Source organism: Macrobrachium rosenbergii, chromosome 18 (genome assembly GCF_040412425.1).
Source record: "Macrobrachium rosenbergii isolate ZJJX-2024 chromosome 18, ASM4041242v1, whole genome shotgun sequence".
NCBI classification, from domain to species: Eukaryota; Metazoa; Arthropoda; class Malacostraca; order Decapoda; family Palaemonidae; genus Macrobrachium; species Macrobrachium rosenbergii.
The window spans coordinates 23,068,973-23,084,233 of NC_089758.1; positions in this window are offsets into that span (position 1 = coordinate 23,068,973).

A 15,261-nucleotide genomic window follows, 5' to 3' on the forward strand; every position below is an offset into this window, starting at 1 on the left:
TGTCTGCCTCTTCCTTCTTCTTTCCTTTTTGGCCCAGCTTTCTGTTGAGCATATGGCCAGACTTTGGGCCTTCTTTGTGGGTCAGGATTTTGCTGAGCTTGGTTTGGCCCACCAGCTCTGTGTCTTCTTGGTGGGCCAAGATTTTGCTGAGCTTGGTTTGACCCACTAGCTTTGGGACTTATTTGTGGCCCAAGATTTTGCTGAGCTTGATTTGGCCCACCAGCTTTGGGCCTTCTCTGTGGCCCTAGATTTTGCTGAGCTTGGTTTGGCCCACTAGCTTTGGGCCTTCTGTGTGGCCCTAGATTTTGCTGAGCTTGGTTTGACCCACTAGCTTTGGGACTTATTTGTGGCCCAAGATTTTGCTGAGCTTGATTTGGCCCACCAGCTTTGGGCCTTCTCTGTGGCCCTAGATTTTGCTGAGCTTGGTTTGGCCCACCAGCTTTGGGCCCTCTGTGTGGCCCAAGATTTTGCTGAGCTTGGTTTGGCCCACCAGCTTTGGGCCTTCTCTGTGGCCTAAGATTTTGCTGAGCTTGGTTTGGCCCACCAGCTTTGGGACTCCTCTGTGACCCAAGATTTTGCTGAGCTTGATTTGGCCCACCAGCTTTGGGCCTTCTCTGTGGCCTAAGATTTTGCTGAGCTTGGTTTGGCCCACCAGCTTTGGGCCTTCTCTGTGGCCCAAGATCTTCCTGAGCTTGGTTTGGCCCACTAGCTTTGGGACTTCTCTGTGGCCTAAGATTTTGCTGAGCTTGGTTTGGCCCACTAGCTTTGGGCCTTCTCTGTGGCCCTAGATTTTGCTGAGCTTGGTTTGGCCCACCAGCTTTGGGCCTTCTCTGTGGCCTAAGATTTTGCTGAGCTTGGTTTGGCCCACCAGCTTTGGGCCTTCTCTGTGGCCCAAGATTTTGCTGAGCTTGGTTTGGCCCACCAGCTTTGGGCCTTCTCTGTGGCCCCAGAATTTGCTGAGCTTGGTTTGGCCCACCAGCTTTGGGCCTTCTCTGTGGCCCAAGATCTTGCTGAGCTTGGTTTGGTCCGCCAGCTGGTGGTTTTTTCTTTTGGTCCGTCTTTCGTCTCATTTTCATTTCATTGCCAATGCATGTTTGAATACTGTGTTCCATATTGTCTTCAGTTTCTGCTGTCTTTCTTTCTTTCCAGGGATTTCGTGCTGTTTTGCCAATTGTGTTTTCCAGACTTTCACTGAACCTTTTATTTTCATCCACAAGTTTTCCCAGATTTTCTAATTTCTCTTCAGAGGACGAGGTCATTCCTTCGGAGTCAGCTATCTCCTTTGCAATTATCCAGTTCCCGAGGGACTTAACTGCTGAACTTCCCAGTGCAACAACTGTTACAAGTACACCGGTTGCGATTAGCAGTCCAACACCACCTACGAATATCGTTTCACAAACTCCTAAAGATAAGGACCACAATAAGAAAAACACTGACTGTAAATCCATTGCTGGTGAACCACAGTTACGCTTGTTCTTATATAGCGACACCAGAAGAATTTCAAGATTTTCTTGAACACAAATTTTGATCGGTTTTTGTAAATCTTGACGTGCGAAGTATGAAATATCAAATATTGAGTACTGGAGAACTTGATTCCATATGAGAAAGTATTAAAATTTGCGGAATATGTATGTATGTATGTATGTAAGCATACATACATACCTACATATGTATACATATATGAATAAATAATATATACATTTTTTGGAGTTAATGCTTTTTGCTGTAGTGATGATCCCTGTGTGTGTGTTTGTTATGAGTCATGCAGGGATATATATATATATATATATATATATATATATATATATATATATATATATATGTATATATATACATATATATGTATATATATACATATATGTACATGTGTATATATATGCATATATATATTATATATATACATATATATGTATATATATATATTATATATGTATGTATATATATATATATATATATATATATATATATATATATATATATATATATATATATATATATATATCATATAGATAACAGCAGATAACTGTATCTCAGTCTCGTCAAAGTCTAAGATTTTCGATGAAAATCATTCTCCTCAAAATATTCTCGACCCTCTCCGACCTTGGCCCCGCCCCCCCTTCAGTATGTTTACTACCTCATTCACGTACTGATAATTGACCGCTGGCAGCGTTCCCGCCAAAATTAGAGGTCATCAGAGGTCATCAGGGGGCATTCAGCGTAACGAAGTCCACCTGGTCAGCAAGTCGAGGCCTTCATTACTCCCTAATTGGAATTCGTTCCCTCCCTGTTTTCGGTTGCTGGCTCTGGCTTGACCTGGTACTGGTACCTGGCCTTTTATTCGTACCTGAGCGTTCTCTGGGCATACTAATGGGCGTCTCTGTAACTAAAAAAATATAAAAAAAACCACAGAGAACTCGAAAGGTCGATGAGACTGACCGGAAACCAGGGTCAACGGTTATCTTTGTGTGCAGTGTTGCCATTCGTTGTGGCTTGATTTTGGTGATTAACTTAGGTTTTATTCATTACTTTTTTTTTGGTGATATTGTCTTGAATTATTGTCAGTTTGTTACCCCTTAGGATTTATGTAAATAGATTTGTAACAGCCTGAATCATACACACACACAACATATACACACACACACACACACACACACACACACACACACATATATATATATATATATATATATATATGTATATATATATATATATATATATATATATATATATATATATATATATATATATATATATATATATATATATATATATATATATATATCCTCTACTTATTTAATTCCTTCTACCTGTTTTATTTTTCCTTTGTTTACATTAATTTGTAAGGGTTTATAGTAACTGTCTCCAACTTTTTAGTACTTAAATTTTGTTGAGAAGGGATGAGTCTTGAGCCAAGGTATAACTGGGACTATATTAACTAATTGCCAGCTAATCTTGAGGAAGGAGCTTGCAGCGCCAATAAGAAAAGCCTTGACCGAGTAATATTAAATGTTTATACATTACCAAACATCAACATAACATACCGGGAAATTTAATTAGGAAAAACTGGGTAAATATTCATATAATTATAATCACAGAGGTAAATATTTGACGCTCCATGAAGAGTTTCGCATGCTCCAGGGCTTAAGGCCGATGAGGATTCATACAAAATGTTTATGTAAGCCTAGAAAGGTTATAAACAAACAGATGACTCACTCTAGGTTAAATATTAGTGAAGAAATGAAATCACTCAAATAATATTGGGTAGTATTACAGCACTTTCGAAACAATTCAGTCTTTCGGATAGAGTTGTTTTGCAGGATCTGATTTAATTTTTTCTGTCTGTCTCTTTATCAGTCTATCTATCTATGTAAATATTGTTCAGCATACATGTATGTATGTACAGTATATTATGTATGTTTATATATATAAATATATATATATATATATATATATATATATATATATATATATATATATATATATATATATATATATATATATATATATATATATATACATATATATATATATATATATATATATACGTATTCGAACAATATTTTGATAGAGTTATATATGGCTGTACCTGTAAGATTACAATGCATACACGCACATGTATATATATATGTGTGTACATACACAGACACACTCATTATATACAGTATATATATGTATATATGTGTACACACACTCATTATATACAGTATATATATATATATATATATATATATATATATATATATATATATATATATATATATATATATATATATATATATGAATACATGCGCGTACGACCCATGTCTTCAAAATCTCTAACACGGAAATTGCCATGGACGGTTGTAGGAAAGAGAGAGAGAGACATCCTATGAAGATATGAGGCTGATCGGGAACCAATCTATCGAGGCGTCAAAAAAGTTATAGACTTCATAAATCATGGGAGGGATTAAAAGATGAAAGACCCTGGGTATTTTTCCTCTTGGCATATGCAGACACATGGGCATGGAACCTTGAACTCCTTCATAAATGATATCAAAGGCAGATGAGTGGACAAAATTCATGCTCATATGTATGCAGTATACATATATATGTATATATGTGTATGTATATATATATATATATATATATATATGTATATATATATGTGTATATATATATATATATATATATATATATATATATATATATATATATATATAAATAATATGTTTGTGTGTGTGTGTGTGGAGAGAGAGAGAGAGAGAGAGAGAGAGAGAGAGAGAGAGAGAGAGAGAGAGAGAGAGAGAGAGAGAGAGAGAGCAATCATAAATGATATCAAAAGAAGACGAGCGGGCATGATTCATATTCTTATATATATGTATATTATATATATATATATATATATATATATATATATATATATATATATATATATATATAGAGAGAGAGAGAGAGAGAGAGAGAGAGAGAGAGAGAGAGAGAGAGAGCAACAGGTTCATAAGGAAACAGTTATATATCTAATAAACATTTGATGATCTGATTTGCATTCACACATTTTAATGTAAGTTTTCAACGGTAATGGGTAAAATAGCAAGTGTAAAATTAAGTAAGTAGATAAAATGTACATGAATAACTTGGCAGCGTTCCTAGATGTAATAGATATGTTTTACTGCCAATAATTCTGGATTTTACATTCGCCTTAATAACAAAATGTTGCATGACTACAGATTCACTATATACAGCTACGTGGGTTTTCATCATTAATTTATTCACAATTTTTTTTATATTTTCTTAATAAGCCTTTAACATCACTTCCTCTCTTTTATCGCTATAAAATGCAAACAGGACTTGCGTACGAACACACAGGCAGCTTACATAATCAGGTTCATAATTGTTCACAGTAATAAGCACGGATGAGTCAAATGTATGCTAATTACGGTTAATATTCTAATGAGGAATTATTTCTAAATGAAATGAGATATTTACGAATGCACTTACGTCTTTATTTACATTCTGAGAGTTAATGGTCTCAGTAATTGAAAGAGCACGGAAGCCTTTGAAGTAATTCCATCTTAATTGTTCGTTAAAATGGCTAATTGAGATGGACCTCGATGAATCTGAAAATCATGACGTATGAATACAAGTGGAAATGCGCGGAAGTGTCTTCGGCGCAATCGAGTTTTCTGTACATCGTGTACTGTTGTATGAAACTCTCAGCTACGACCGAAAAGCGCTGCCAGAAGCACGATCCATGGTTAAATTTAACCTTAAATAAAATAAAAACTACTAAGGCTAGAGGGGTGCAATTTGGTATGTTTGATGATTGGAGGGTGGATGATCAACATACTAATTTGCAGCCCTCTAGCCTCAGTAGTTTTTGAGATCTAAGGGCGGACAGAAAAAGTGCGGACGGACAGACAAAGCATCTCAAAAATTTTCTTTTACAGAAAACTAAAAAGGAAAATGATATTCCTGAATACTATCAGGTACAACACATGAATTTACTGTAATTACATTGCATACCTATCAGATACATGAATTATTGATAAGTACTTCATAAATATAAACATTCTTCTTATAAGACTTCATGATTATTTTCAGAAGTTTAGAACATCTGTTCTGCTGTTGAAATATTTTCTGGGTTTCCTGAGAGGCCTCATATACACTTTGATGATAAATAAATAAATAAAGGTTAAAAAGGTATGCTAACACATGTTATTTGTAATTGCAAAATAAAGCTCAAATCTCGACTCCTAGCTAAAAGAAAAAACTAAAAAATGCGTCGAAGTTTCTTCGGCGCAATCGAGTTTTCTGTATGAGCTGCGGCCCATGAAGCTTTCAGCCACAGCCCAGTGGTGGCTTGTCCTACAGCGTTGCCAGACGCACGATTATGGCTAACTTTAACCTTGAATAAACTAAAAACTACTGAGGCTAGAGGGCTGCAATTTGGTATGTTTGATGACTGAAGAGTAGATGATCAACATACCAATTTGCAGCCCTCTAGCCTCAGTAGTTTTTAAGATCTGAGGGCGGACAGAAAAGGTGCAGACGGACAGACAAAGCCATCTCAATAGTTTCCTGAAATGTCAAATGGATGATGGAAAGGAGACACTGTACACAGCCTTTAAGTTCTACTTTCTGAGTTTTCACGTCCCTGTTCAACAGCTAAGTTCAAACTGCCTCAGGCATCCAGCAAGGCTTAGGCCATTAAACTACGAGAACTTGTTACAACAGCCAAGTAACAAGAGAGGGGGTCACTAGAATTCTGCAGTCATATACACGTATATGCTCACCTGTGCAATGCTCCTTGAGTACGCAAGTAAAGCAAGCTACATGAACGTACATAAGAGACTCCTTGTTCGAAATAGAATAATTATTATCATTCCTACTCTTAAAAAGAAGTACGCCCTCTTTTAGACAAGTTCTCATGAATGGAGAATGGCAGAAACAGGTGGATTGATATTATAGTATGTCTCTTGAGTTCTTCGAATGATTCTTTTCTCTTCGATATGCGTGCTTGATAAACGCTAGTTAATTTTCATATTTTGGTTCTGAGTTCAATAAACTTATCTGAAACGATAATGATAAGGAACATAAGGAAGATGTAAGTTAAAAGTTTATAGTATATCCCGTAGATTTTCATTTAATTATCCGTTAGTCCCATTCCGAAGAGCAAATTTCTGAGGTGTACTGCACCAGACCATTTTTTTTTTTTTTTTTTTTTTTTTACCTTGCCCCTAGATTAGGGTAGATTTGGTTGGGTTGGGTTAGATTAGTAACTCCACAGTAATTTGGGCGTGGGAAACATGAGATGATTTTCAAGAAAATTCTATGGTTAGTCTTTAAAATAAGGCGTCCCGCTTTTTTCATGGAAAGGTCTCGCTACTCGGCTACATCTCGGGGTTCGTTTCCTGGCAGTAAAAGATGGCCGTGGGGCGTTGTCTAACGACGTCAGCGCTTCAACCTTATTGAACGCCCTCTTACAGGAAATTCTATGGGATCTACACTCCACATTTAACTTACATATTAATTGCATTCCGTACTGTCATCTCATGGAATACATTTCACAGACTCAAGAATTCCGTGTTATTTGTTTTCCTCATCCATAATAAGAGCAATGGCCAGTTTTTATCAAGACTTTATATCAAAGAGAAAAGAATTATTTGGAGAACTGAAAAAACATGCACTTAGAAAAACACATAATTTGTAGACCATAAAATTATACAATAATTTTGCGTAAACCATCAATCATCAGTGTAAATTGTATTTCAGAACAGACTATTTTTCTCTCTCTCTTCAGTTTATGTATGTAAGTAAATTTTATACACACATATTATATATATATATATATATATATATATATATATATATATATATATATATATATATATATATATATATATTATATATATATGTGTGTGTGCGTGTATATATATATATATATATATATATATATATATATATATATATATATATATATATATATATATATATATATATATATATATAAACAGAGGAAGAAAGAAAGTCTTTTCTTGAATATAATTTGTTTTACGTATAATTATTGTATAATTTTTGGTCTCTAAATTTTATATATATATATATATATATATATATATATATATATATATATATATATATATATATATATATATATATATATATATATATATATATATATATATATATATATATACATACATACATACATCCACATGCATAAACTAAAGAGCCGCCTCCCATCAGCTGATGCATCCAACTACTCTGTCATGAGTGGATGCCGATTGTCGCTTTGATGACAAAGCGACAATCGGCGCGGCATCGAGTTTCAGATCACCATCGGAAATCGGTAGAGGCCGATTCCCGACGATGAGTCTCTTGCATAATCACCCGACGTTTCAGCTTCCGGTGATGGGTTTGTTGCGATGCTGTTGCAGAGTCCAGAATGGAATGATATTGCGTGTCTAATGTGTTGCGCGCTCTCTCTCTCTCTTCAGTGCATTAGATATGGCTGTTCGTTCTATCCCTCTCTCTCCCTTTTCCTTGAAAACTTATAAAGATCTCTTTCTCTCTCTCTCTCTCTCTCTCTCTCTCTCTCTCTCTCTCTGTTTGTATCATACAAAGAAATTGGTGGATCTTTTTGTGGGACGAAAATTCAGCTTTTTATTCATATTGAAAGATTTTATGAAGGTGAAGGATTCAGTTTATCATTTGCTATGTGAACTCATTTTATCATTTGCTATGTAAACAACAAAAACAACAAAATAGCTTAACGTAACCAGCTTACTAATGAAATTGCAAACACATATTTTCTCTTAAAAAACATAATTAAATAACTTCAACTGAAAAACGCATCCAAGTCCTCGAGATCCCTTGAATACAGCATTAGGCTCAAATGTCGATGTACAATTCCTTCCTAATCAAAACCAGCTCTTAAAAAAAATGCATACGTAAGAAAAACTCTATTTCATCCTCTGTGACCAGCCTGTCCTAAAAACTTCAAGAGATTGTGTGCAGTGTGCTCGTACCACCGTGCAAATCTTCCTGTTGTAACGTTCTAAAATGGAAATTTTCCTTTTTCTCCTCCCTAAACTCCAATTTTGATCCTCCCATTACAGAAAAAGGGAAGAAGACTCTGAGAGACACAGTGACGTCGTAGAACTACATCGCAACCCAACAGCCTCGGTTTATGCATCAGCATCCGCCTGTCCACAAAGAAATGCAAATGTACAACTGTAAAAGAAATGTAAACAAAAGATGGCGGAACTCTGACGTCACTTTTACAGACGCCTCTCTTTTTCGTACTTAATTTTTCCACGAATGAAATTTCCCAGCTTCTCCGGATCCTCATTGGCATATCCGGAAGTCATGTGGAGGGGATTTGTCAGTTGAAGAGGAAGAGCTTTGTCATAAACAGATAGATAAAACTGTCAACTGTGCTGGTCAAGAAGAATTTATATCCAAATTTTCCATTATAAGAAGTATCGGCAATATCTCTTCGTGGAAAGGAGAATGATCCTGCTAACGTTAAGTTATATTACGTCCGCAAAAATGAATTGTACGGCAAGTTTCCTAAGTTATGTTTTATATGATCTTATGAAAATAAAATAATGTTTAATTTCCATACCCCGTTGTTTATTTCCAAAAATGAAAAATATTCAGGACAAATTAGGTTCTAGGACCGCAACAATGAATTGTACTGTAGTTTTTTAAAGGTAGTTTTATGTAATCTTATAAAAATGAAACAATGCTTGACTTTCCCAACCAGTTGCTTATTTCCAAAAACGAGAAACAATCAGAACAAATTAGGATATACGACCGCAACAATGAATTGTACTGGAATTTTTCTAAAGCAATTTTTTTTCACACTCTGCTTATGAAAATAAAATTATCTAATTTTTCCCATCTGAAGTTACTTTGAAAAATGCGTGTTGCACGCAATTTAAGGCAAACAGAAGATATACAAACGACAAGCAGAAAAACAAAGTTGCGCAAAACAATTTATTATTAAAAAAATAATAAAAGAAATAATAAAAATATTGGATCGCTAATGATTCTCAAAGTAAGCGGGTAAGTAGTTCACTGTAGCTTTCCAAGTACGATTTATATTACAAGCGAGCAAAACAATCTGAAAACGAATAATCTATAAAAATTCTTCCCATAAATTATGCCTAATGCATGGAAAAGAAACAGGATTTATGGTCTCGGTGAGGTCTAGTTTCCTAGTTGCTTTGTGTCACTGTGATGATTTCTCTTCATTAAGTTGACTTACAAACAAATACAAAGGTCACGATTCATGAACGAGAACAAACAAGTAAAAAATGCGCCTAGCAATCGAGTTTTCTGTACTGCCGCTACAGCGTATACTCAAGGCCACCGAAAACAGATCTATATTTCGGTGGTCTGGGTATAATGCTGTATGAGCAGCTGTCCATGAAACTTTAACCAGACGCGGTGATGGCCTGGGCTATATAGTTGCCAGACGCACGATTTTATGGCCAGCTTTAACCATAAATAAAATAAAAACTACTGAGGCTAGAGGTCTGCAATTTGGTATGTTCGATGATTGGGGGGTGAATGATCAACATAACGATTTGCAACCCTCTAGCCTCTATAGTTTTTAAGATTTGAGGGCAGACAGAAAAAAGTGCCTACATTATAAAGTGCGGACGGACAGATAAAGCCGGCACAATAGTTTTCTTTTACAGAAAACTAAAAAAACATGCAGTAAAAGATATCTAAAGGAAGACAAAGTCTTCCATGCAAGAAAGGAAATCGAATCAATCAAAACAACAGCTAAATTTCGCAAATTTAAGAACCAGGCTACGTTAACATAAGACGCATTCCTTAAAGCTGCATCACGTGACAGGATTTAAAACACCTGAACTAGTCTCCTGTTTACCACTGAACCGAAATTATACAAATTCACTTAAAAAATCAATTGATAAAAACAGAATGTTAACTCGAAAGATATGTATGTCGTAAAATTACACTGAACGTCCCGTAATTTTTCGAATGAACGCAGCTGTCTTTGCCATAGGATACCGAATGCCTGAAGATCTATAATCCATTATTACTACAAAACTGAAAGTCAGCTGCTAAGTCTACCATGCCCATCGGCATACCTTTAATCAAATGAACATTTGCATAATATCTTCAACTAATATATGCAACGGTCTCAAATGCATGTTGCTCGGTAGCCTTAGTCCGAAGTTACAGCACAGCAACGGAGTGAACTGGACGACTGCCAACGTTGCAGACACCGGCATTCGTTTTGGTAATAGTTAAATAATCTAGTTTGCAGTATGTGAAAAGAATAAACCATGGGACACGTATGGATTTAATTACTGTATAAGCAATGCGATCTCAGAAGTGTAATTCACTATGGAATACTTACAGATTTAATTGTTATATAAGCAATACGATCTCAGAAGTGTAAAGGAATACTTATAGATTTAATTATTATAAGCAATACGATCTCTGAGTGTAATTTACTATGGAGTATTTAAATATTTAAGTGTTATAAACAATACGATCTCAGAGGTGTAATTCACTATGGGATACTTATAGATTTAATCATGAAAAGCAATACGATCTCAGAGGTGTAATTCACTATGGAATACTTATAGATTTAATCATTAAAAACAATACGGTCTCATAAGCGTAATTCACTTGTAACGGTCATCCAAAAATTGCATAGCAACAGACATTACAGCAAACAAAGGCAACATCATTCACAAGCACTCTGACTCCTGAAAATCATTAAACACGCGAGTTTGCAATATCTGAGAAGGATAAACAACGGGAATATGACAGACTCCTCCGCAAAGTCCTTCCGCGTATCCAGATCTAGGAATCAGGATCTGGCTTCCTGCTTGCAAATTCCTGAGATGTATGCTAGTACTGCACCAGCCCCGGTTTTAGGTTAAGGCCATGCCCCTGGGTTAGATTAGGTTAAGGTTAGTTAGGTTAGGTTAGGCTAGGTTGGTTGGTTGGCTAGGTTAGGTTAGGTTAGGTTAGATTTATTCTCTCACTGAGAATTTGGGTTAGGTTAGGGAAACATAATGAGAAACATAATGATTTTTCAAAAAAATTCTATGGTTAGTTTTTAAGATATGGCGTCCCATTTTTTTTTAGGGAAAGGTCTCGGTACTCGGTTAAATCTCGGGAAAATGCTGCCCGCTTCGCTGATCTTTCCCTCGAAACCAATCGCTGAGGAAGAAAAAATTACGCGCAACTTCTGCCAATTATGGAAACTCCTCGTTTGATGATGGCCCAAATAAACCCCGAGCAATGTTCTCGTTAGGGTTCCATAATTCAGCGGTTTTAAACAGCTCTTCTGTTTTTCTGATAAGAGTTTTTTTTTTTTTTTTTTTAGGTATTGACGGGGATAATCTCTGATGCAATCTACAGTAATACTGCTACTACTACTAGTTAATACTTCTTCTTCTTCTTCTTCTTCTTCTTCTTCTTCTTCTTCTTCTTCTTAATAATAATAATTATTATTATTATTATTATTATTATTATTATTATTATTATTATTATTATTATTATTATTATTATTATTATTATTATTATATTAATTATTATTATTATTATTATTATAATATGTCACCTAACATTCACCTTACATTTTCCTCTCTCTTGCATGATGAATACCATCAATTAGTATGTGGTATCACTGGAATTCCTCAATCAAATCTGAATTGCCATGTATTGACATATACACAGTAAACAATCATACAATTAAACAATGCGTATGGACATGGCTAAACTAAAATTGACTCTAAATTTGACTCAGTTCCGCAAAATTTCTTAACACCTCAGCCAAGTAGTATTTAACGCTTGCAAACATCGGTGACTGTTAAATCATAAAACCTATTTGATCTGGAGTCACCGACTGGATGAAAAGGTGAGTATTGCTCTAAGATGACAGGTGCGAGTATTCCATGATCTAGGAACCGAATAAAAACAAGTAAAAATTGCGCCGAGAAAACTTCGGCGCAATTTTTACTTGTTTTCTGTACAGTCGCTACAACGTATAATCAAGGACACCGAAAATATATCTATTTTTCGGTGGTTTCGGTATAGTGCTGTATGAGACGCGACCCATGAAACTTTAACCACGACCCGGTGGTGGGCCGGCCTATATCGTTGTCAGAAGCACGATTAATACTAATTTTAACTTTAAATCAAATAAAAACTACTGAGGCTAGAGGGCTGCAATCTGGTACGTTTGATGATTGGAGGGTGGATGATCAACATACCAATTTCCAGCCCTCTAGCCTCAGTAGTTTTTAAGATCTGAGGGCGGACAGAGAAAGTGAAGACGGACAGACAAAGCCGGCACAACAGTTTTCTTTTACAGAAAACTAAAAAGGATATAATCAAAATTGTAAAGGTGCAGGAGATCTAGAACATGCACAACACAAGAGACATGGCCAAGGGTCTCTAGTGATTAGCGAGAGAGAGAGAGAGAAGAGAGAGAGAGAGAGAGAGAGAGAGAGAGAGGTTTTAGCAAGGGAAAGTCCAGCTCCTTGTTTCAATATCTAGATGATTCTAATGACATTAAGACATACCATTCCGTGGCTGTCAGACACGAGAACATTGAATACCAAGAAATGTTACAAGACAACAAACAAGTAAGTGCAGCAGACTGGGTATACCTCATATTTTGCCTTATTTCTCCGATGTAGATACGAATTTAGTAAGGTTTGGCGTTCCAGCTCCCAAAAGAAGTATGTATATATATATATATATATATAAAATATATATATATATATATATATATATATATATATATATATATATATATATATATATATATATATATATATGTAATTAAAATATCAACATTGCAACATTGCAAACTTTTCGATTTTTTCTTACTTTTTGGATAAGCTTGCCATTAGGAAGTCTTGGATCCAAATGTAAAACCAAACGAAGAAAGCTAATGCCCGTGCCAGGATCCAATCCTCACCAGATATATATATATATATATATATATATATATATATATATATATATATATATATATATATATATATATATATATATATATATATACTATATATATATATATATATATATATATATATATATATATATATATATATATATATATATATATATATATATATATATATATATACTTTACCAAAGAATTCATACAGGCTTCGCCTGAGACAACATGACACAAATTATAGTATCGCTTTTACACTATTACCAAATTTAACAGTATTCTAATAAAAATAAAACTATCAACATATATGGCAACGGCATATAAACTCTAACGCTGAAATCGAAAATACAAACAGAAAAAAAATCTTACAAATGACTAGTTTTATATTCTTACCTACTTCCACTCCAGTTGCTCTGACGATTTTGAAATCCTGGGAATACGTATTCTCCCGGAATTCCAGTTTTATTGGCCAGCTTCCAGATTCTGCAAGAAGTAAGAAATAAACCACGGAATAAGAATACGAAGTCATTAAAAGGAAAATTTTATATATCAATAGTTAAAATAAAATATATATATAAATATATATAAAATATGTATAAAACATATATAAAATATTTAAAATAATGTGAAAATTAAAAGGAAGATATTTATACACAGAAGAGCCTTCATGTAATACATACTTAAATACTGATTTATATAAGCATTGGTGTCCCTGTTAACTAATAAGACATTACTAGTATTGCTTTTATATTGCGATAGAGTTAAAAGAATAACCTACGTTCACTTTTACATAATTTAATTCAGATCTAGAGGAGTATCGTGCTTTATTCATTATTTATTTTTCATCATTCTATAAATTTAGAAAAAATAATTTTCTTTCTATATATTTTCAACCTCCTGGCAGACTGCTGCAGTAAGAAAGATTTCATTTATCACATAAAATGTTTTTTACTTTTCTTGTACTATAAATTTAGGAACTTTTTTTCCCCTATATTTTCACTCTCCTGGCAGACCACTGTAGCAAGAAAGATTTTAATTTATTACATAAGTTCTTTTTTTTTTTTTTTTTTTACAAGTTTTTTTTTTTTTTACTTTTCGTAAGACTGCTTCACCTTCGACTTTCCAGAGACTGTTTTTATTTTCTTTTTATCTTGAACGTTCATCTCTTTCTGCTCCCTTCCGAAAAGATTTTTTTATAACAGGTTTTTTTTATTTTTTTCATTCCCCCTTTTTTTTTCTAACGTTACCGACCTCCTCCTGATCCTGTGGTACCCTTCATTTATAAAATGGGTTCTCTCCTTTTTATACGATTTTTTCCCTCTCTCGCCTTTCGGCGGTTCTGGGTAATGCTTCATATCTTATGCCGTGTTTCTGAATCTTAACGTCAAATCTAATGAGAAAATACTGCTTAGAATTATATTATGAATAATTACATTAATTCATAAATACAAAAATTCTAGTAATTATATATAAATACTAGAATTCTAACATTTTCTGCAGGATCATTGTCACTTGGTCACTAACAGCTTTGGCTGAGTTTTTCCGTGTTCCTCGGAATATTTTCATATTCCTTTGTGTATAAATACTTTCTTGGTCACCCCATCATCAATCTCAATCATTCATCACTGGAATCTTCAAAATGAAAACCGTTGATATTATTAAAAAAACAAACAAAGAAAGTCCCATCATTGAATAGAAGAAAAATCGCTAAAAAAAAAAAAAAATATTTCGAAACTGCAACGAGAGATATAAGATTTTCCCGTCTCGTACCTTTGTGTTTCCGAAGGAAATTGCTCAAAGTCAGTTCCAGAATTGATTCC